This window comes from Pyxicephalus adspersus, chromosome 1, assembly GCF_032062135.1.
Source record: "Pyxicephalus adspersus chromosome 1, UCB_Pads_2.0, whole genome shotgun sequence".
In the NCBI taxonomy this organism is placed as follows: domain Eukaryota; kingdom Metazoa; phylum Chordata; class Amphibia; order Anura; family Pyxicephalidae; genus Pyxicephalus; species Pyxicephalus adspersus.
The window spans coordinates 40891131-40916387 of NC_092858.1; the positions used below are offsets into that span (position 1 = coordinate 40891131).

The 25257-nt window shown below is 36.1% G+C and overlaps 1 protein-coding gene across 1 annotated transcript in view; it reads right to left on the reverse strand.

Moving 5' to 3' along the window:
• The window catches only part of NXPH4 (neurexophilin 4), a 112009-nt gene that overhangs the window by 58251 nt on the left and 28501 nt on the right, over positions 1-25257 (reverse strand). The window lies entirely within an intron of this gene.

Below are 25257 nucleotides of genomic sequence, written 5' to 3' on the forward strand. Positions count from 1 at the left end.
GTTATGTTTTGCGGCTCCAGACTATTTTTCTTTAGTGGAAGAGGAGGCAAAATGGCTCTTTTGATAGTAAAGGTTGCTGACCCCTGGCCTACACCAATGTCGAAGCTAACCATGCACAGGCAGACAACAGCTTCCATAGTAAGCAGATTTGCATATATGATACTTTGTGTGACCAGACAGCAGATTTTAATATTAGAGACCATATGTATATGTATATGTAGTAAAAAGGTTTGCCATGTAAGCCATAAATAAAAGCAGAAAGTGTGGGGTGTAAAGAAGTGTTCTTTTTGGAATGACCAAGATCCTGATCCACAATTCTACAAAACCTGAATGAGAGATCTAAGCCATTCCGAAATCTTGCATTTTTAATTTAGTCTTTAGTCTTTAAGTGTTTACTTAAACCACTACTTTAGCAGATAAGCATTTAAAAAATTTTCTTTTACTCTCATTTTATTAGTGTGAATATTTATCAATCAGAAATTGAAACTTTATTATTGTATTGTTTTACACTACAAACCAGACCATATATCTACTGTATACAGACCAGGGTGTCCAGCACCAGTCCTCAATGGCAGAATCCCTGCATGATTTTAGTATTCCTCTAACAGACAGCAGTTACTTAAAGCGGAACTAAACTAGAAATAAAATAGTTACACTTACCTTTAATCCTGCAGATCTATCAATGGGACTGGTCCTTCCCACGATCCGGTCCTGAGTCCTCTTGGAATTCCTCTTCATCCTGGCACAGAGGAAGCACTGGGCACTGCCATCTTCTGTCTTCTCTTCTATCCTCCTCTTGTCTTCTCGCTACATCACCTGATTTCACACTAGGTGATATAGCCAGTGAATGGGAAAAAAACGAACTGATCTCACTGTGCTTGCGTGAGATCGGCATCCCTTTCCTCTTTGTGGAATAAATGCGTCTTCTGTGCATTCCCAAGATTGGGCATGCACAGAAGGAGCAGCCAGAGCCTCCCAGGATGTATGATGTAGGTATCCTGGAAGGCTCTGCGTTTCCATTAAGTCTTAATACCTTGGGTATCCTCCAACATCTTACAGTCTTTTAGAGTTAAACTTCCCATTTGCCTATATTTGGCCAAAGACTCACCAAGCCCTAGCCATCTGAAGTTGGGCACTTTAGATTGTTTCACAATATGGACAATATAATACTTTCTTTTCAGAGGATTCTAGCATTTTATAGTAAAACTTAATACATTTTTGTATTCTACAATACGCATAGTTCATGCGTATCATTAATAAAACATTTATCTAACATTTACAGCCTTACACCCTTAGAGCTTAATTCTCTGTATATTCAAATGCACTTATGCAGTATTTATTTCCTGAAATCTTCACATTATAATTCAATCTGTTAAATGTTGTTATTTAGATTCTGTGTACCTGGTGGAATATGACTACAAGCAGGATAACACAATTGTTAAACCTGTTCAGTTGTTTTTATCTTTTAATGTCCCTACAGCAATGGTATTCAAAATTCCATATATGCAATGCTTAAAATTCAACAAACAATAAAAAAGATTTAATGCAAAGGTAAACAAAAAAATAATATCCATTTACAATATCTTGGGAATAAAGAAGATATTGCACATCGGTTACAGAGTTTACGCAAGAGGCACCTGGTACTGACCATTTAGAAGAGTTGCAGAACAAAATTTTATAAAGACAAAGCAGTTGCAGCCCCCATGAGATGAAAGTGCATTACTTTACATGTTGCAAATGTGAAAGACAATAATCAAGAAATTAATTATCCCTTTCTTAAAATCACAGAAGTATCAAGGATACTTTTTGGATTTGAGATCAAAATATTTCTTCTCATATAAAATTAATAAGGGTAGATAAGAAGTTATGCAAAAAGATTTGTCCACTCATTTTTTCAGGTACTTAGGAACACTAGTTGATTAGATCTTTAGGTTTCAGTTCCTTTGCCTAAAAACATGCAGTAGTTACATTGGCATATCAATAGATCGTTACATTTTTTATTTTATTGTATGAGAAACACTTTCATAGGGTGGAAACACTTCCTGGTGGCCAGGGACAACAATCCCTGATGAAAGGAAGCACAAGTTTGTTCCTTGGGAGATGCACCTAAATTCCTGGTATCCCTATTTAATGTACAGCGCTGCGTAATATGTTGGCGCTATATAAATCCTGTTTAATAATAATAATAATAATAAAAGGAAGCACCAGGTGGAAGCACCAAGGTCTGGCACCAGACTTTGATATAATATAAAAAGTTATTAAGACATTAATATGGAGGTAATGAATACATATTCCCTTTATCTACTCTGTACAAAAAACGAAATGGTATAAAGAATTAGTTGATCTATAATGGTGGTAGCAAAGTTTACTTGTTAGAGTTGGTCTCTACTAGCTTTAAAAAACATTGCATTCAAGCAATTAAAAAACACTTAGCATTAACAGGAAACAATGTATGAAACAGAACAAGTTGTAGGAGGTTTTTGATGAGAATGATTGCTGCCTTCTCATATATAAAGGTGTTTCCAACCTTAAAGCACTGATTTCCACATTTGTTCCCACCCTCCATCCGTCCACCAAAAAAGAAAAAATAGCAGGGGATAACATCCTTGTGAGTGCAATTAAATTGGTTTGAAAATGTTAATGTGGAGCCTTTTTTAAATGATACCTACATAGCCATCCAAGGGATATTGATTTTGGAAGTTGGCATCTACTCCTAAACTTAATAAGACCCTCTAGCGCCTACCAAAATATGTTTATTCAACTATTAATACTAGCGAGGGCATATGGATTTACATTGCATAATTAAATTCATGCATTCACGTTTTACTGCACCATTTTGGGAATAAGAATCATTTGATTATATGCTGACTTTCTCATGGGGAAGGTAGGTAAAACAAAATTGTTTCTCATTCAAGAATACACAAAAGCAGTAACACAGATATGATAATTGCTGTAGAAAAGTTAGTAAATGTGTTCTGCAAAAGTAAATGAAAGTTGTGATGGTGTCACATGACTGTCCAAGATTTGGAAAGGAGTGTAATATTCAAGTCAAGTGACCAGGTAGCATTTTTCTAAGTTCTGCATCAGTGTAAAGATTGGTACATTTGTTAGCTATGTGCATTATGAAATGTAGTCAGAAAATGTATGTACTTACTGCAGCATATGCAACACCAAAGAAACATAACTGTCAGTAAATTGGTTTACCAGTATAGACCAGTCATGTAATTGTAATGTTCCGCCGGTCTGGTCGTTCGTTTCCAACGACTTTCCTCGTTCGTCGGCGTCGTTGGTTACTTTTTTTACGAACGATTTTTGCCCAATTGATCGTTCGTCGTTCGTTCGTCGTTCGTTTTGAACGATAAAAATTGGAAGTGTGTACGCACCTTTACAACTGTCACAAGTTTCACAATTGCTTCTCTGACCTTTTTACTTGTCCACCACTTGGCCTAATCTGATCCTAATCTATTGATAATCAGTGTATGGTCAGTATTTGTTTATTGCCTAAAGCATTTCCCCTTAGTTTGCTCACCGTCCACCAATGTACTGCTACAAAAGCTGTATCTTTTTCCCAATAAATGTTACAAATTTATCATGGAACTTGTAAATTGACATTGTATTTTACTTTAATGGTATTTATACAAGGATCATTTTTCTTTAGGTTTTGATCCATGCTTTCCCCTCTCTTCCTTCTAAAACTTGGAAAGAAATTGCTACAAAATGGAAATCTTTTATTTGCCTGTTTGACAACATTATAATTGGGTTTTCTTTTACTTCTTTTTCTTTTTTTAAAATACATGTCGGAGCTTTGTCCTTGCTGGTCTCTATCTTTATAGTCACACCAAAGTATATGAAAAATGCAGCATCCCTTTTCATTTTGTTTTCAACTCATTTTTAATCCACATTTTCTAAATTCATACAAGGATCAGTGAAAAAGTAATTAAGAAAATTGTGAAAATAGAATAAGGATGGAATCAAGCTGCAAGTATTGTTTAAAAGAAGGATTAAAAACTGATTAAAGAATCAGAAAGGATGAAAACTGTAATAAAATAGCCTACAGTTGCTTTCAGTCTTTACCACCACTTTTTTTTTTAGAACCTTATCAATATTAATAACCACATCAGTCAGGAATTCAACAAAAGTAAATTTATATTCATTTGTTCTCTAATATTTATCACTTCTATTTTATTAGCATCACTTAGGTTTTTCTAATTTGTCTGCCTAAACAAATATTTATCCATTATAACAGTTTTCTGCTGTGAAAAAATATACCATGACACCCTGTCTAGGTTTTCCTCTCATGCTTACTCAGCCTATGATAAAACAATATGCAGCTGCACAGAAAGTATCATTTTTTGTGTGTAGATCGTCAAGTGACATCAGTTAGTAGGGAGTGCCCAAGGTTGGACACCATTAAAGTACTGCATATAACAGTAGTATAAGACAAGAGATTCCTACAGACACAAATGTAATTTCTTATTGAGAAATGTAGTTATGCACTTGGGGGCTAACAATATGCATGCTGCTCAGGGGGAATACATTTGTGGAGGTCAGAAATGGAAAAGGATCTGGGGATTATGGTAGATCATAGACTTAATAACAGCATGCAATGCCAAGCTGAAATATCTAAACCTAGTGAAGTAATTTCTTGTAATAAAAGAGGAATAGACTGCAGAGATGGAAACATATTCCTGCCCCTGTGCAAAGCATTGGTCAGACCACATCTGGAATATGCAGTCCAGTTTTGGGCACAAGTTCACAAAAAGGACATTGTGGAATTGGAGGGAGTGCAGAGAAGGGCAACTAAACTAATAAAAGGAATGGAGGAGCTCAGCTATGAGGGGGGATTAGCTGAACTGAATCTATTCTCCCTTGAAGGGGGGATATGATCACTTAACGAAGTTTAAGCTCTGGATTAGGAAGGGAATCTTCACTGTAAGGTCTGTGAAAATGTGGAATCGGCTCCCTCAGGAAGTAGTTTTAGCAACTACTATAGATTGCTTTAAGAAAAAGCTGGAGATTTTTCTAGAAGCACAGAATATAACTGGGTATTAAGGCTTTAGAGTAAATATAATAGAGACTGTTGATCTAGGGAACATCTGATTGCCTCATGGAATCAGGAAGGAATTTTTTCCCGTTGAAGCAAATTGTACCAGGGTTTCTTTTTGCCTTCCTCTGGATCAACTATGTCTTATAGGGTTTTATATCTGGGATATGTTTATTTCCGTAGTGGTTGAACTTGATGAACTTTTTTCAACTTGATTTGTCTTTTTTCAAACCAAGGTTCGCCTGTGATAGTCTATCTCTAGTCATGGTGAGCTTTAATATATAAGGCCCAATATGTCAACCAATAATATGCGCTCTCCTCACAGCACACTCATTTGAATAAAAAAGTTGAATACTAGCATCTTGATGTATTCCCACATTAGCAATACATTTGTAAATAGACTCACAAAATAAAAGTCAATGGATAGGTGTCACTAGGAGTCCACACTATATGGCAAGAATTCTTTGAACCATTACTGGTCTGGGGATGGAATTCAGAACTCCATAGGCCTGGATTCTCTTTAATGTTTCCATCTGTCACCCAAAAACTGTAAAATACTCTGCTTGTTTTGGGAAATAAATGGCACCAAAGCATGCCAATGCAAATAATGTGCATTGACATGCCCTGTGCTAATGAGCATGGTAAACAAAGCAGTAGTTTGATTTCAGGATTTGTGCTCTTGCTGCAGGAGCTAAGAATTTTGATATAGGAATAAGACAAGCATACGGTACCTTCACATGTCTTGTGCTGAACATTTTGGTTTTATTTGTATCTTTTTGCCTTATTTTAACATCATGAAAGCAAATGATTGGTTAATGCTTGTTCTTCAAATTTCTAAAACGTTCCAATATTTAAAGAGACATTGAATACCTCTATACATTGTATTACCTTTGGACAAGGAACGCAACATGAATGTTAGATATATATTTTTACTCTTATACTGCTATATAATTTCATATTCTATAGAACACACATCATATAAACAGAAAACTGACCACTTAATAAATGATGCAAATCCATTCCAAAAAAATAAAAAAACATTGATGTATTCCAAGGTGGTCTGACAGCACATAATTATATTATAAATTTTTAATAGGCAATCTGCAATTTACAGACGGTGAATATGGTAATAGATTAATGTAATATGAAGGACATTTGGGTTCATTAACTAAAAGAGTAGAGCATGTTTACTTTGCAAAATGAAAATTCATTTAGATTAGTGAATACGTTTTGCCATCTCGCCATTGCACCATCAATAATCCTGTTTTGATTTACCTGGCACAGGTCTGTGAATTTTTTGCAAAGTGAATTTCATCCACCAAACTAAAAGAACATTCAACTAACTGCTATACTTCACTTTTTTAAAGTAAAAAAAAAGGGTTTGAACAGTGCAGACTAATCTCAATCTGAAGTATTATCCTTTAGGATATAAATCAATCAATATTATTTCTATAATGAAAATGGCAGAGTGTTTCAGAAAGCAAAACACGATCCACATTACGTAAAGGCAAACAGCAGACAGCATAAGGCAGCTTGCAGAAAACTATCAAGGAAATGCTTCCTGTGTACAAAATATGTTTTCATTATGAAGTTGAGAAAAACTCTTTGTCCTTCTGGGAAAAAAATGAATTGCTCATCAATATCAGTTTATCAGATATCTCTGGTGAATACTACTCTACGCCAAAAAATAATTGAATACAAAATGCCAGCCACCTTCGTTTTCTCCTTTCAATATTCTTGTACAAACTGTAACCAATTTTCTGACAGAGAGTCAAAAAAGATAATTGCGTTTTTGTTTGCAGCCGACAAAGAGATAGCACTGCCCTGCATGCCAGCACCTTTGTTCTTCATCTATCAACATCAGCAATACACATAATTAATTATCAATTATCCTCTGCTGCCACCATCGGAACAGTCATCTTGTGTTTTTTATTGTTCATAAATTTATCAGGTTGTACAAGCAAGAATACAGAGAGGCATTTAAAATTGTTCCTTGTTAATAATTACAGTAAGATAATTAGCAAACTGGTGGACATAGAAAGGAAAGATTGAACAGGAATACAATTTGGGCCCTTTTCATCACCAGCAGCAGTGACTCTATTTATACGCTCATCTTCCTGCTAAACTGCTTGCAAATGGTGACTCATATTCCTATTTTTTCTTTTTGCAGAAAACTTGCTGGGGAACTATACTTGAACCTGCAAGGTCCTTTTAGGTGCCATTCCAAGACTTGCTGTTATATGCTGTTAATTACCTGCATAATGGTGCGAATTATGAGTTTTCTGACGTCAGAACTGCCTAACGTAGGTATCCACCATGCCAGGACTGTAATTATATATATATATATATTTATATATATATATATATATATATATTTATATGTGACCATCCTACCATCATGGGGTCCCATTTATGGCTTTGCTGATGGACCTTACATTTTGGAATTCATGTCGCATGTTATCATTAATAATAATTTATATAAGCTTTTTGGGCAGGATCGTCTTCCTCATGTGTCATTATTTGTATTTGTCTGTCATTTGCAACCCCTAGAGTGCTGAGGATTATGTTGCAGCTTTAGAAAAAATGGTTATTAACAATAGCACCTCATCCATGGCATATTACCATAATCAGAATACACTATATTACAGGCATAAAGATCTATGAAGGTGAAGATAAAGCAGGTGCACAGCTGACCTTGTAAATTGTACATAGAGGTGGACGAAGATAAATTTACACAACAGATGTACACACAGTAAGGGAGAGACCAGTATAACACTTCTGAGCGGCTCTCCCGGTATATCATACATAGGGGCAGGTACAGGCACATATAGATACAGGAGTTATGGATTTAAATGGGGAGAGAGACGACCTTTTGTGCTTGCATATGTATTATATTCTTTTCTGGATTCAGATAATACTTTTGTTACTACTTTTGCTGACAGTTGATGTATTTTTATGTAGATATAATTTGGTCATTAAACTAATCTATGTCAGGGAAGGGATTATGTAAATCAGCATTAATATCACATGCAGGTTTTTCATTACAAATGCTGCACTACTGCATATTTTTGACAAGAAAAAACATTCCTTGCCTGCAGTCTAAAAGCACCTGAACAGAGCCTGTTGTGGCCAAAGAAACATGCACAAACCAGCTTCTGGACTGCTATTCAACTGAATGATAGGAATCTGCTGTGTTAGCAGTTCATTACAAACACATGTCAAAGGCAGGAAAAAAATACCCATTTACATAATTCCTAAAGGTGAGGTCATATTGGTTATACGCAAAATAATTATATTTGGTATTACAAACACTGTGTTAAAAAAATGGCATACATAAATTCAGAAATGTGGTGATTGGGCTGCCATTCCTTTAGAACTAAAGAATGTAGTAGTATGTGCACTCCATAGTTCTACTTTAAAGATTCAATATGCAGTATATTACAAAATGTTTGAATACTGTCCTACTTTTGAAAAAAAAAACTCCTTATACAGATCATTAAACATATGAAATCCAAATGGCAAACACATGCAAAGGTACCTCCAATGCCTATCTACACTAGCCATAAAGCTACGTCTGTCATTTTGTAGTTCTGTACATAAAACTACAAGTCTACAAAAAGTGTAAAATTTTGGCAGAAAGGGGGTTATCAATTCAGACAAAACGACATCTTGCATGTAGTTTTAATCACAGAAAACAAACAACCTTTCTTCCAAATAAATAGTTCTTCTCCCAGAATTAATAAATATGCAAATGTGCTCTGTTTTTATTAACATCCTGGCAGCTCCTCACTAATAAATATTTCAGCTTTTCTTCATCAGCTTGTCCTCTGCTCCATATAAAATGGAGAACCAGTCACTTCTAGTGTTTACGTGTTGTTGTGCGCTAAGACTTTAATTTCTAAAGAATGTAAGTAATTGTTGAATCCGCTGAGTATGTCAGATTGTCGCTGAACATTTACAGCTAACGAGGAGCCTAATTAGAGTAAGTGACAGGAGAGCTAGGCTGAGGTGGGCATTAGTCCATTGGGAACCTGAAACTGACAGAGTAATAACACCACACTATGGTCTAGTAAAAGTTACTGACAAATATATAGACAAATCCTGTGGTAAACTGCAGCACAGTGTAATTGGAATTCTCTACCCCCTATTGTAAAATATAAGAATATTGGAGGTCACAGAGGAATTTCATAAAAGACAATTTTATATTCTGAGTACTTCTTAGCAGGTTATGAAATCTTGAAATGTACTTTAATCTTCTTCAATAAGTTAAGGTAAGTCACTAAGTTTTAAAAGTTCCAGCTTGAAACTTTTGCCGCATATACTAAATACGTTTTTGTAGTTATTTTTGGTTAATTCATCATATAGCATATTTAATACCATACAACTCGCATAACATAGTTCAATATATTAGATATACTATAAATGGAAAGCTACCAAAATTTGATCTGTCACCAGCGACTTATTAAAGTTTGTGAAGTTGGCTGTGAAGATCCACTGCCCATTTTGGTTCTAATGTCCCAAATAGAATAGCTGGAGAATGCACTTTGAATATATCAGATCTCAAATCAAAGGCTAAGAATACAGACAAAGGTTGCAAAATGACACTGCTCCAAGTCTTTTTCTGCTTCATATTATCTGGGTCCAAGTCAGCCCAGGGCTTGTCTCTGCAAAGTCCATACATTCAAACAAAGAGCAACTACCTTACCCCAGGTACCCCCCATCTTCAAGCATCTTTATTGGTGAAGATGGTCACAGAACAAACCCTGCCTGCCTGGTTCCTTTTGCTCTAGGGTCACCAGTAGCAGGTACCAGTACCAGTAGCAGTGGTTGCTCTTTGTCTGAAAGCATGCAAATAACCAGTGATGGAGAAAAAACTTTCTACTTGTTGGGCATTCTTCTGCTAAAGTGATTCTTGTGAAATATCTTCCATGTCACTCTATTCAACCCAACGCCTGAAAAAAGACCTCAATAGGGGAAATCTTCTGTATATTTTTTTATAGCCTCACAAATCCCATCTAGTGAATTAATGTATTAAATCCCTAATGGTGGAATGCATTAGGAAATCCTTGGGAAAATATTAAAACCTTCATCAGTTTAGCTGCAATGCCTAGTGTGGTTTTGTTCCTAATGTTAGCCTGCAGGGTCATCATTAGAGTCCCCTGCTTGAACTCAAAAAGTACTGAGAGGGCCGCTAAGTTACACAGGTTTTCCTTTAATCATTACTCACATTTACGTCAACTTGTTGCTAAAAATGCTTTTTCATTCTGGTCATTGTCTAATATTTATAGGCTCCAGTCATTGTTCTCATATATCTGCTGTTGATGCTATAGAACTAGATAGCAGATGCTTCCAATGGCCATCTACAGCTGGTCTCCTGATAAGTATGGCTACTGGGAGGTTAGTCACAATGAAGGAAAATGTTTAGGTACACCCACAAAATTCTGTTTGCATGAAAGTGATTTTTAAATGCCCTTATGCAGATAAAAACCTTACCTTGGTCATACTTAGTTTGTTACTTTACTTAGTAAAGCTGGCAGAAAGTCTGTAATAAAAGTTATTTATATGTTAACTCGATAGAATGAAATGAAAGCTTTTAAAACATGTTAGGTTTCCTCATTATCGGTAGTAACTAATATGGAAAAATACTCTATTCTTTTGGGAATGCTGGAAATGTAGACTGTTAGTACTAACTATTATGATTAAAAAAAATCAGCAAAGCACATCTCCTAAACAGAATGATTTGCTGTATAATACAGTCCTGACCCCATTAAATGTTATGGAGAAGAATACAAAGTCACATTTCTTTCTCAATTAAAATGAAAATCATAACATTCTTTTTCATCTGTAAAAATAATTACCCCTCATCAACATGCCTTACTTTTTGTATCATTGCCTTAAATTTGTACATTATTACATTCTTGACATATTACACACTAACTAATCTCACTGCTGACCTGGACAACATTTTCTATAGGTTGCAGTGGTACCAGCACACTAAAATGGCAGGCATATTGTGCAAAATGTACACAGGAAAACATGATATTGAGATTTTATGGTGCTGTATGGATTACTGCACCCTATTTAGTGTTATGTTATGGATTGTTGTATCCTGACATAATATCATAAGCCACTGCTGGCTACCATTGATCTGTTTGCACTGTGTGTGCAAAATATGGGACATGATGTAACCTATTACTTTTTTAACGGTTGCCCAATTCGTGCAGAGTCAAACTGTTAAATATTAGCAGAAGATCTTTTGGAATGTTCTTGGGTGATCCCAGCCCATCTGGCTAAAGCAGACCCATTACAAAAATTTTTACTTTATATAAAGAGTAGATACCTTTAAAAAAAAGGTTAAATGTGCTTGTTTTTTTTACCCTCCCAAATGTTTTTTTTTTTTTTAAAAAAAGGATAAGCCTCTTCCCTCCTGTCTTTACCACCATGGAATAGGAGCGAAGAGCCTCCTGGGATACATACGTCACATATTCCAGAAAGCTTTGGGCTTCTCAGGCACTGAAAAAAAAGTACCAATCTTACACATGTGCAATGAGATTGACACTCCTACAGCAGAAAGAATGGTGGGGACCGGTGTTTCCTCTGCGCCTGGACAAATGAGGATTCCAGGATGGCGTGGGACCTAATCAAGACCAGGTATGGAGGGACTGGAGGCTCTGGAAGCCTTAGGGCACTCACTGTCTAGCAGTCTGTCCTTTAGGGTACCACAGCTAGTAAATACTTTACAAGGCAGTGTCATAGTCTTTATTTAGCAAAGGCTTAGTTAATGCCGTTATCATAGCATGATGGTGGCTGAAGAATTGTTAGACTGTGTATCAAGAGAACTACAATACTTTCACAATTAATTTTTATAAGTGAAGGTTTTTACAAGGGATTTCTTTACTGAACTTTCTTTTGGTCCCTTGACTTTCATTTCAAGTCCTCATCTGTTTTTAACTTTTTTAACAAGAGAAAAAGTTTCACACTCTTTGGTGGCATTGCACGTCTGATAATAAAAGTCTGGTTCCCCCACTAAATTCAGATATAAAATGAAAAGCTTTTCGAATGCAGAGCCATTATTAAAAAAAACAGCTAAGATAAAAGAAAATGAAAGGCTTCATGTAAGATGGGGGATCGGGAAACAAAATGGAATCTTGGTTTCTTTCAGATAGCACTTCAATGCAACTTTTAGAAAGTAACCCATAATGGGTTTATTAACCGGTGTAAAATATCACTCACATATAAGCAGTGTAAGATAATGGAATAAATCAAAATCAAAGATCCTCTTTACTTATTATACTCAGGGTCAGGAGATCCTAAGTAATGAACAGTGCAAACCAACAGCATAGCCTGTTTCTTATTCATACTCTGCAAGCATACTGCTTTATTATTATTATATCATCTGCTGATATATAGCCCTCAGGAACCTGCTGCCTTAGGAAGTCACTTTTATGGCGCTCTGTATGGAAATGTAATTTTCAGGGAGCATAGACGTGTTTATGAAATCTTATCAGCAGGATTATGAACAGCACACACGCCCAATCTCAGATTCTCATTACAAGCTCACGAGTCATGGAGACTACGCCACAACTCAAGGAAATTCATGATATTGATATCTCAGGATCAAAAATGTGATGAAATCTAACAAAGAATGCAGATCAACAAAAGTCCTTCTATAGGTAAGATGTTTTAGAAATATTAAATATAAATTAAGAATTGTAAAATAATTTTTTTGCATTATATCAATCTTCTTACTACATTCATGGAGAGTAAGGTCACTTCACATTCTACATTTACAGCCATATATTATAGCTTTCACCATGTTAACACAAGCTAATCGCTGATTTACATATTTAACAAGGGAAATATAAAATATACCTGTTACGTTGATATTAAAATTAATTACAGTGACTAATCAGGTATTACTTCTTGTGCATTAAAAAGTATACCCATGATTACCACCTTAAGCAAAGGTCTAAACTGAAATGGCACTGTAGTCAAATAGAAAAGGACTTTAGGATTTATTTTAATACCTAGTTTAATGGATTTCCTTAAGCTACAAGGCTTTTTACTGAATTACTAAACCAAACTGAAACAATGAGAATGTAAAAAATGAAACACCCAGAACCCCAAACCGCCTGCTCCAAAACCCATAGTAAATTCCAGCCCATGAAAAATTAATTCTGGATACTAAGCACATGTTAAGCAGCATTCTCATTGGCTGGTGGTTGTTGTGCAAATTACCCCCCCCCCCCACAATAATAACAACTATTTACAAAGCATTTAATCAGGTAAACACGGTGTTGGGAGCCAGTTGTTACCATGACAAAACTCTCATTTGCTTCTTTTTTATTAGTTTACAAGCTTGGCAAGCAGAAGATACCCAGTCACTAACTCAAATTGTTGCAAGCTGGAAAATCATCCCTAATAGTTATTGGGTAAGGAATCCAACAGACTCCACCCAGGACAAAAGCAAAAAAGTAACTTCCTCTTTGAAGAGATTTCTACAACAACCAACAAATGAAGAGTATCAAATATTCTGATTATATGTCTTGAACTTTAACTGTACCCTACCCTTAACAGTTAAATTTATTGGAAAGTTATGGGTCATAATGTATGGTCCCAAAACAGTAATTAATAGGGAAAAAATCTAACAAACAAAGACTCTTGTTGTACTTGCTGCATATACCTGGTGTACTTGAATGCGACACTTTTTGTAAACTGTGCTGCAGTTAACATAGTCCTGACGGATGTCGACATCGCCTGGGGAAGAAGCTTACCAGATAAGCTTTTTAAACTCCCTGGCAATTCCACCTCAAGTGTGGCTCGGGGTTTAAGCTTTTGGTAATGGTAATTCACCCTGAGCCACACTCGGGATTACCGCTAGAGAGGTTAATAGCCAGGGCATATTCAAAGTACCCTGTTTGTAATTTACCAGGTAGAGTATTATTATTTTTTGTAGATGGAAGACCACTCAGGGGGCGGCAAAACCTTTACAATGAGCTTGTGCAACTTATCCAAAAAGCGAGTGACAGCAGAATCATTACTTTGATCTGCTTCCAGTAATTCCCTGTAAAAAATTTGTTTCAGAGCCATTTGAACCTCAGTTAATGTGGGTGGGTGAGTGAAGGCAAAGCACATTTTGAAATACCTCACCTGCAGCAAACCAAACAATGGTCCAGTTTATTGTCCCATGCCTGCTGCAAATGTTAGGTAACCCATAAGTACCCAATGTTACTGAACACAAAAGAACACTATACTAATTTCAGAGCAGCAACACTGTCCATACTGAGCTTTTTTTGTGAGTAACATCACTGTGTTAGAACCCATAATATGCCCTTGAACTGGTGAACAGATGGTACCATTAAAGAGACCGATATTTATTGTCTTTTCTTGTATATCTTTAAAATTGGTAATTCTTTCAATATCTTTACTAAGAGATTCTAACATGAGTCCAGTATGTATACTGTTCCTGTCCTATACATATCTTTCTACCTAGACTTTTCAATTTTGTCCCTTAAACTTGTTAAAGCTGCTTTAAGTGTATATCTTAAATCAAAAACTCAGGAAATTTTGCTTATTACAAAGAGTTAAAAGCATATTATAGCATTTGTTACTCACACTGGTTTGTATTAGCATTTTTTTTTTTTTTTTTTGCGGAAGCAAGTCAATGCTATGCTGAGCTTTACTGAATTAAGCTAATAACACCTAAAGTTATTTTGACTTTGTATAACAGGAGTACTCAGTATCAGCAAAGTTCTTGAAACTGATCTTCAATACAAAGATAAATTCATTGCTTGTAGGAGAGTATTTTCTAAGATGTTATAGCTGCTGTAATTCTATAATTTCCTTTCTATAGGTAACTGGCATCATAGTTGATATTAGGCTTGAAATACATATTTTAATCCTTCCACACAATACAATATATGAACCATAATAAACACCGGTCAGATATAATTATAACATTGAGTACCATTATATGGCAATCATCTACCTTTTTTCTGAAGGTGCTTCAGGATATGGCTAACAACTATTGCCTAAATTATATTTTTTAAGAGCCATTCATTCCTTTCACAGACATAGTTATCTCTGCACTTATCTCAGTGAATGTCATACGGATATTACAAGCAGCCTTGCTTGCTCTGGCATATTTGGAATCATCTTCTGGAATGAATGATCTAATAGATCACCCTGTGGCACGTATAAACCGTTATTTCTTAGAGAGTTATTTTTCCTAACAAGTTATTTTCAAACAATAATGGTATCTAGATCTGCTACTTATTTAAAATAAATAAGCTATGATGATACAAATGATTAATTACACAATGAATACATGACATTTGGATTGTTAACTACAGATGAAGCAAACCAATGACTGGTACCATCCACACCTGAGCTAAGTAATCTCCTCTATCCAGCAGCATTAGACAACCTGAATTTATAATGTTTAATGCCTGCAATTGACTAATAAACACAACAGATTAATAAAGTTATACATTTCTAGTTAACAAATATCTTGGCTTTCCAAATGTTAGAAGAGGCTGGCTCCTGAGCACCTGCGATCCATAACTGATTTAAGATACCTGCACCCCACTATGTAACCGAGGATCAAATCACAAGAGGTGGGATTAATTAATATTAGCGATGGCATAAAATGTTAATCCTGCAGGATCTGGAGCTTTAATCTTTTAATTATACATATGTTTATTATTAGCCTTGAAGAAGAGGATTCCAAAAATGTACTGTAGAATCAAAAGATTCCAAAATATTTATATGCAATATTTCATAATTCTGTGATGTAAAATAATGAATTAAAAACATATTTTAAGTTATGACTATATTACATAATTAAAGCAAAAAAAAAAAAAAAAGAAAACATGCAAAAACAATATACAGTTTAGTAGTAGCTTTTCTTTAAAATATGATGATCCTCATAGTATTTTTTTGTTCAATTCATGGTTAGAAGCACCTGCAGATGCTTTCCTAGTAATAATATATTAACAAATATTTCTACTTTCCTCATATTTCTTGATAAAGGCAAAAACAAAACCTTTTTATGATGAGTGCACTTTTTTGCTTCAATAGGTTTAATGCTAAACTTGATAAGAACATTTTCCTTTACAAAAGTTTGGTGCATATGCATCATTTTTAGTAGCTGAGCCAGTAAAAGTGATGCATGATCCATAAAATGCACCTGAAGTTCAGGAAACCCTGTATATCATTTTTATTTGGCCAATGCCCATTTGAGCCCTGTTTGAGAAACGTGGGCATATTTCTTGGTGTCTGTACATCCTAGTTTTGATGCATATGCAGGATTTTTAGAAGCTGTGTCATTAAAATGACTAATCACCTATTCAGACATGTATATCACGTTTAATATATGCCACTGAATTAGCTTTACACATTGGAGTGAATTTGTAGGAAATGAAGCAGTGAAATCATTGCCACTCACCTAGCGACATACTCATTATGAGATAGGACTAAATTTAGAGCTGATGGTTTCTAAGTACTGGCGGGGAATGCAATCTTAATTTGTAGCTTTGTGTCCCCCTAACAAATGGCTTGTGTGTTATTTTTTCAAAACAAAAATGTAGACTTTACTACCAAGAAAAATAGAAATATGCAAGCAAATATTTTAAGGCTCGGTGCCCTTTCAAATATTATTGTAGATTTAGTTGATATTTGGATAATGGACAATTATTCTGCAGGTATGTAGACCGTATTGGGTAGTCTTTACTGTTAAATATTTTTGGGTAGTCTTTATTGTTAAAGCCCAATGGCAGTACTAATTTAAAAAATGTAAATGTAAGGGTTAAAACTGTATATTAAATTAAAGATGTTTTCACTGCAATAATTTTCTTGCAGACTCACCACTCCAGTCACCAAGCACCTGTACCTTTTTTGAATTAACCCACAACCTGTGAGCCGAGGCTAAAAAGACATATCTTTCTTTTTTTTTTATAACATTCTTTATTTTCAAGTTTTAAAATCTTCAAACAAAAACATAAACAATCACATATTGGAACAAAGGGTAACAATTGGTCATTTGGACATGTGGTCATGTGAACAGTATTCAGAACCTGTCTGTTCAAAAAGGAGAAAGAGCACCGATGTGATCACATGACCTGATGTATACTACTACAAAAAGGGGTGCTAGTCTCAAATAAACGGATGGGAGGCAAAGATGGGCCGTTTGCTTTTAGGCACACATAAGCCTTTGTATGATTATACTTCAATTATTCTTTTTTGAGTGCTACCCACCTAATACCTTACCTCCTTAATCCAGCTATCTTAGCTGTGCCACACTTCTCCTTTCAGTATGTACACCATAACCCTATTCATTCATATGGTAACCTGTACTTATGGCATGCTCTAGTGGTCCTGTAGTGTACAGCTTACATATAGAAAGATATGGTTGATATGATATGGCCAGGACTCATCTGTTTGAAGTTTACATCTGTATCACTGTTCTAAGTGGACAAAACAATTTACCCAATGTTTTCACCTTTGCTTTACTGAAATACAAAACTAAGGAAAAATGGAAAACCGGTGTGATGAATTATCAGGGGGCAAAGTATATTTATGGTGTGGAAACTTCCAGCAACATTGTTTCAAGACACAATTATTGAAAGCATGCAACTTTTAGTATCAACAAGGGACTTCTGGGGACACAATGCATATGCTTGCAAACAGCATATCAGGACGGCTGTGACACACAATTCCTTCTGCTGTCAATCGGGAACTGTGCCCTGAAGCCAGGGATCTATACACATTATTCCCTGTAGCCTGCTTGCCAACATTTCAGTATAATTTCTAGGGACAATCTGCTATAGCACCTGGGTGTTCCAGCTTGTTATAGGATACTTCAAGTTCGTGACACTTCAACCTTTCTTCTGCACTATTGTTCAAAAATTCTTCCATGATTCAAAAACATTCACCCCAAGTCCTGAAAACTGGACTATGCTCCATCTCCAGCCTGTTCTTCCAGCTCACTTTCCAGTTCATACTGTCGCTACTCCAAGAAGAGAAGAACTTTCCATTAGATAAAAGTATGTGCAGAAAAGATAGGCAGAGCCATGAGCTCAGGTGCCTTGGTATAGACAGCAAAGATCTTGGCTTGGTTCATATTTAGAGCCGGTTCTGCCCAATGCAGCCAGGTCATTATTGTCTTACAAATTAAGCTAAAAGAAAGCATATAGTAATTCATGTGGTTTAGAATATTGATAATGTGAGCCCTGTCTGCTTCTGGGGTAGTAGTGGCTGGAGCAGGCTGTAAATAAGTTCCTAATGTTTGCCTCTACTGTGCCAGGGCCAGCTCAAGGTCACATACAGGTAGTCCCCGGGTTACCCCGGGACTGTAGGTTTGTTCTTCAAATTTGTTCTGAATTTGTATGTAGATCGGAACAGGTACATTATTTTAATAAATGCAATTAGACAGATGTTTGTCTCAACAAATCATTAGGCAGCATGTGTCAGTTACTGTATAAAAATTCTCACTGTGAGTTAATCACAAACAAAGCAAAATAACAAAGCAAAAAAAAACTTTATGAAGTTTAGACATTCAATAACCCCCGGAGCAAGCTGTGCTTTGATATGCAAAAAAAAAAAAACAACTGCAGAGTTTGTCTTAGTCATTAAAGAGTTACAAGAGGTTGCAGAAAGGCAAAAAGGGTTCTTATGCAAGTCATGTGAACCACCCCTCCCCCCATCAAGCCTCCATCCTGCACACGGACAAGCAGGGAAGCCCCATTCCTTTCTAGGAGACGTCTATATGTCAGATGTCCTTTACTCAGGGACTACCTGTATTTCACACTGTACTTTGTCCACAGATATACATTCCCACAACAGAGAGTTTTACATAGTTGTGCATGGAGAGTGACTGGGTAATGAGTACCAGTATTTGCATGATTTTGTCATTTCTGCTTGGGCATCTCAGTACAGGCTGTAAATGGATATTAATGCCTGAATAAAAATGTCCTGCTGGAGAGAAAAGCAGATGACGGGGAAATGCTGGCTGCAAATGGGCGTAAAATGCAAACAGATACCCAATAATATGAAAGGAAGTCTTCCCAAACTGATATGGTACTACCAGTGCTAATGTGCCCAGAATGATGAAAGTCCCAGACAAGGTACTACCAGCCACAACCGACCCTGACTGGCAAGGAATTACCAGTACCAATATGAGTAGTAGTGTTGGAACCTGTAATTATCAGACCATGCTGGCTGTTTTGTCCTTACACAGTAGCAGCATGCACTTATGTCATGTGCTGGTCGCCATGAAGGAACCTCCACCATAGTGATCTAGAGATGGCTGTAACTAGTGTGTGATGTTCTTCAGGTGCCAAGCTCAGGTCCAAGGTGATACTCTTGCATGGCATTACAGGTTCTCTGTAAAGCTGTGCAGACTGCTGCTCTACAAGAAAATGCCCACCAAGGTCAGGAAGGCTTCCTCATCTTGGTGGCCATTTTCTTGTAGGCCAGTTTTTATGGAAATATATTAATAAAAAAACTTAACTGGCCGGCACCTGGCACATCCTGTGGGATTCATTACATGGACTTTACTCTTCACTTATTCATGCTGTGAGAAAAACAGAAAACTTAATAGAGGGTCAGCATGACTAGGGGAAGGAAAATTCAGGGAAGAGTAAAGGTGTGATCTTAGTGAGAAGGGTGTAGATCTTCCTGGATTGGTGGCTTGAGGTCACATGGGCACCGGTTGTTCTTGTTGTGGCTGGGGATTCAGACAAAGATAAAAGATTTTCCCTTCCCATTCACCTGATCACCGCAAAAAATCCAATCAATTACAGGTAATAAACTGAATTTATATTGGAGGTGTGTGGGGGATTTATGATTGTTTTATTCTATTGTGATAATTTTTCTTCTCACAGGATAAATGTTAAATTCACAATTAAAGCATGTTCCACTGTGGTTAGTATAAGAACTAATGACTTATTAAAGACAAATATAGAGGTCTATAGGAATGAACTATAGAATATTTCAATGTTGTGTTCAGCTCCCTCTAGTGGACTCATCTAATATTCACATATATGGGACAGAATTCTTTTAGAATAAGATATCTTGCTGTGCCTTACATCAAGTTTTTATTGTTACTTTTGTCCCTGCTGGGGACAATTCCTGGTGGTCCAGGTGACCACAAACATTTCTGTCCCTACTAGAGTAATTGCTTTTTACTTGTACAGTGACAAAAATAACACCTTATAGAGGTTTAATGCTAGCCCTACACAAACAATCAACATGCATAAAATGTCAACCATTGACCATCACACACCACAACTCATGTACAGCCTAAAATACAAGAAAAGACAATCATAGCTTTGCATACTCCAGAATTCAGTCGGACATGATCAATTATTAGCCTCAAAAATCATCTAATAATTGTACAATTAATGAAAAATTTTGATTCTGACTGATCAAGTTTCTTTAGTCAATATCACTTTTAGTTGATCCTATAAAATGAATAAATGGACTTTTTTAGTGAACAGAAAAACTGACCTGTGTATAACCAACTTTACTGTTCCCTACTGGAATTTGATTGAAATATTTGTCTGAATCCTTACATTGAGAGGAGTCCCACCACCTCTTTACTGGTACTGATGACGACTTAGGAAGTGATGGGAAAATCAAAACAGGAATATTTATTTATAAAGCTGTGAATCTGACATTCCCGAAAACATTTCCTAATGGGGATTCAATTACTGCCATTGAAACACGTAGCCCTATAAGATTCTCCGCCAGGGAATGTTTCAGTGAATTTTAGCTTCACTGCTTTATGAATAGATCCCATCCCATAGATCAAATTAACCTGAATTGAAAAAAGAAGATCATTCATTTTATATAGGCTGTCAATGCAAATGAAAGGACTTGCAGATTTTGTCCGACACAGCACACTACAAGGTACGGCAGTGTGTTACCATGTGCTACATGTGCGTCAGAGTTATTATTATTAATATTATTGTTATTATTAATATTATTAAACAGGATTTATATAGCGCCAAAATTTTACGCAGCGCTGTACATTAAATAGGGGTTGCAAATGACAGACTAATACAGACAGTGACACAGGAGGAGAAGACCCTGCCCATAGGAGCTTACAATCTAGGAGGTGGGGGAACTGTCACACAATAGTAAGGGGGGATATGGAATGGTGGGAAGTAGTGAGGGTTTAAGAGACAGAAGAAGATGGGTAGGCAAGTTTGAAAAGATGGATTCTGAGTGCTCCATTAAATGAACAGAAAGTAGGAGCAAGCCGAATAGGACGAGGAAGACATTCCAGAGAGTCTGGGCAGTTCTAGAAAAGTCTTGGAGCTGTGTGTGTGACGAGGTTATGAGAGAGGAAGTCATTAGTAGGGGCCTTGGTGTTTTAGGAATCTGGTTACATAAATGGCACAGCAACACACTAATGCACATAAATAATGACATGTAACATATTTTTAAAACAATTTTGATCACTATGATTAGGAGTAAACTTCAACAGTCAAACTCATGTTCATCCATGTAGTGCATAGGTCTGATTACTGATGAATAAAGTCACCTTTCACTGCTTGGTGACTCAAGGTTATATCAGATGTTCCAACCCTTCATTGGCTGTGTGCTTGTTCTGGGTCATCTTCAAAGAATCAAATATACAAATCTGTTCCAGAGAATGTTCCTTCAAACACAGGTCAGCAGTTGCAAATCCCATAATTCCACCTGCCAGATCTCTAACTTTTCTAGTCATTAGTAAACTAGGTCCCATATGAATACAATTTTATTATTTTATTGAGAAATCATGAACCTCACAAATATATGCTTGTAATGTTCAGCCATAAAGGCCAATGATCAAGCAGAAGAATTTATGTGAGCTTTAAACTGCTCTCTGTGTTGCCTTTACCATACTCATAACTGCACGGTGCCCTGATATTGAGAAGATCCTTTGTGAAGTGCCATTTATTCATGCTTATCATTTTTCTTTTAGGCATTATATCAATTTTGTCTGGTTTTATTGTCAGCTGCACACAAACAGCAGGATGTTGACAGTCTTCTTTCATCTTTTCCCATGAATGAGGTCAATGAATATCCTTAATTCCAAGGCTTAAAAATAAACTAGCAAAAATGTCCAACTAGTTATGTCCCCACACATGTAACTACCATCCCCTAACTTTGTATTCATATACATGGTCAGACAACCCTTGATGTATAATATCATCCAATCTCCCACCTGAACTATCCAATATTCAGGCATAGCATATATTGATTACATATTATAGACCCTTTATACTGGACTATAGCAAAAATTGTAAGCCTACATTAGGTGTTTTCAGTCTAATTCACACTGTTTATAAGTTAGAACTACCACTAATGCTGAGGAAAGTTAGACTAAAACGTGGTATTACTTTACCATCTCCAATGTCTTCTGTGAAGTTCTTTATGGCCCATAGTCAGATATTATGGTCAGATTATGAATGGTTCTATTTAATGTAGAGTGTTAGCTTTCAGGTACAGAAACCCAAAGCAATCAATTAAGATAATACTTTACTGGTTTGACCTCAGCAGGCTAAATTCTGATCAGTTGCTCTAATACAGCACCCAGCAATCTAATATGCAGTTTTTTCACTTATGTACAATATGGGTCTGTTATTTGGAAAAATATATATGCTTGTGTTAAGGAGGGGGCATGTCAGACTTCTGCAGGGAATCCATTGCTTCTACACAGAAGGTCAGTGTCCTTCTCTACAAAATGCTGGCAGGTCACAAGATTTTACAGCAATCTGTAAATACTTTCAAACCTTTTGTTTTGAGTGCAGTGTGCTTAATTTTTACTATTTAATATCTGACTGCCTTATGTATGAGACGTTTGCTAACAAAAATGTCTTGTTGTTCATCCTATCCAATCAGAATCTTTTCCTTCATTTTTTAAACAGGACTACATAAAATGTATTTGAAAACTGATTGGGTGATTTTTTCCTTTTCTTTTTTCATACCCTATGTTGTATGTCAGTATTCACAGCCAACCAAGGTATACATTGAGAGTGCAGGTTACAAATCATATTGCCATTAGTGTATATGTTATTTTTTTTCCCATTCTCTCGAATGTGGGAAACTATGTGTTCTAATATTTAAACAGATACTGTAAACACCAATGCACTCAATTGAGATGTGTTGGGGAAAAAGTCCTGTCTGTTGATTTTTGCCTGATAAATCTATTTGTTTGTTTAAATCAAGTAGCTAACAGCATGTGCAAAATAAATGAAAATGTGTTAAAGAGCAAAACAACAGTATGATTGTAGTAGGCAGACTATGTTGGACTTATGTTACCCTAGATACATACTGATGATAAAAATCTCTTTTTATATATGTCCACCACTCTTGTCCTATTATATGACTACTGTTCTAATAAAGTCTACTTGCTGTCTTGTTTTCATTCACAAATACCCCGAATTTGTACAACCCAGTAAAAAAAATCCCAAAAAGAAAAGAAAGAGCAGTTTTTTACCTGAGTTACAAAGTTAGATGACTCCTTCAATCGAGCCTGCACTCCACCCTTCTTCAGTTGTAAAGCTAACTTCACTAAAAGTTTCCAGAAGTTCCAAATTAATAGATGTTGTAAAGAAGTGAACACAGATGTGTGTTATAAATGTATGTATTAAGATTTCTCCAGTGATCTTGCTCAGGGGATAGACATAAATTTGATCACATAGGAGACAAAAGATTTACACCATACATTTACTTTTGGCGATGTACAAGCCAAGCAAGGGCAGAAGGTGAATAGGTGGAAGTCAATAATGAACTTTGGGGATTGGTAATGATGCCTGAAAGGATGAGGAGGCTTGGACATTTTGTCTGATCTTTTTAATTGGGTACAAACCTGACATTTTGCCTACAAATTCTTCCATATATGAATATATTCGATATATCTTAAAGGGACCATATACAGAAGATAAATTTGCCCAGACACCTGACCCTGTAATAGAAGAAGGTAATTACTATGCCCCTTCGCAATGTGGGGATGATCTAGCAGGGGACCAGGAGGTTGTCATATGGATTGTTCTGTCACTTTTTCCTACCCATCTATATCGGGAAGGTTAAGGTTAGCAATTTACCTTAAGAGTTAGTGTTCCGATTTAGGTTCTGGATCAGCCAGTGTGTGGTTAAGGTTAGACACCAGGCAGGTGGTTTAAGGTTTGACACTAGGTTGGGAGGGGGTTAAGGTTAGGCACCAGGTAAGGAGTGTTTGGGCTCCAAGGACAGGGAGGTTTTGGTTTGGGAACACAAAGGGCAGGTTAAGGTTAGACGCCAAGAAGAAAGGGGGGGTTAGAGGTTAAGGTTAGGTATCAGGCTGGGGTTTCAGACATCAGTTGAAGATTTCTCATCAATGGAATGGCATTTGGCAGCATGGGCAGGAGGAGAGATTAATATTTACCCTCCTATTTTTCAGGGACAGGTGTTTGAATAATTCATTTTCACAAATGGGTTCCTTTAACTGCACATTTGAAATACATTATTTTACTCTATATATTTCATATATTACATATAGTTCAGAACTGTGAAGTGTGAAGGTTTTTCAGGCATCAATATGCTGAAAATTGTAATTTCATGTCTTTGATTCACTGCCAAAAGTCAACACGAGCTCAAATCTAGATGTTGATTTCTTTACAGAACCTGTCATGATGCTAATCATAGTATGGGTGAGAATGCTGTTGTAAGCACCAACGATATCAGAATCTTCACATGGAATGCAGAGTTAAAACAGATGAGTTCACAAGTTTTATCTAGCAATAATAAGCACGCTATCTATCATGCTATTTCTGGTGAGTAATAAAATGCCACACATTCACAATTAAATAGATTTACTTGTAAGTGGGGTCTATTTATGAAATGAATGATTATCCATAACCATCTGGGGACATAGGAAGAGTAGATAACGATGAATGCTGCAACCTTTGTTGACCTCATATTTACAATGTTGCCTTAAGATCTATGACTTATGCTAATGCACATTTCCTAAACAGCTCAATCAGCAAGCATGACACTATTTTATTTATAAAATGCCATCATTTTCTGCAACCTCCTAACCTTACCAGCTACAGGGAATGAAGCTAGTAAAAAAACACAATCCACTTTTCACCCTGAATTGTCAAATATCCCCAGTAGCTTGGAATATTTAATATATAAGCATAGTTCTAACCCTTGACACTTATCTGAATTGATTTCTGTTAACA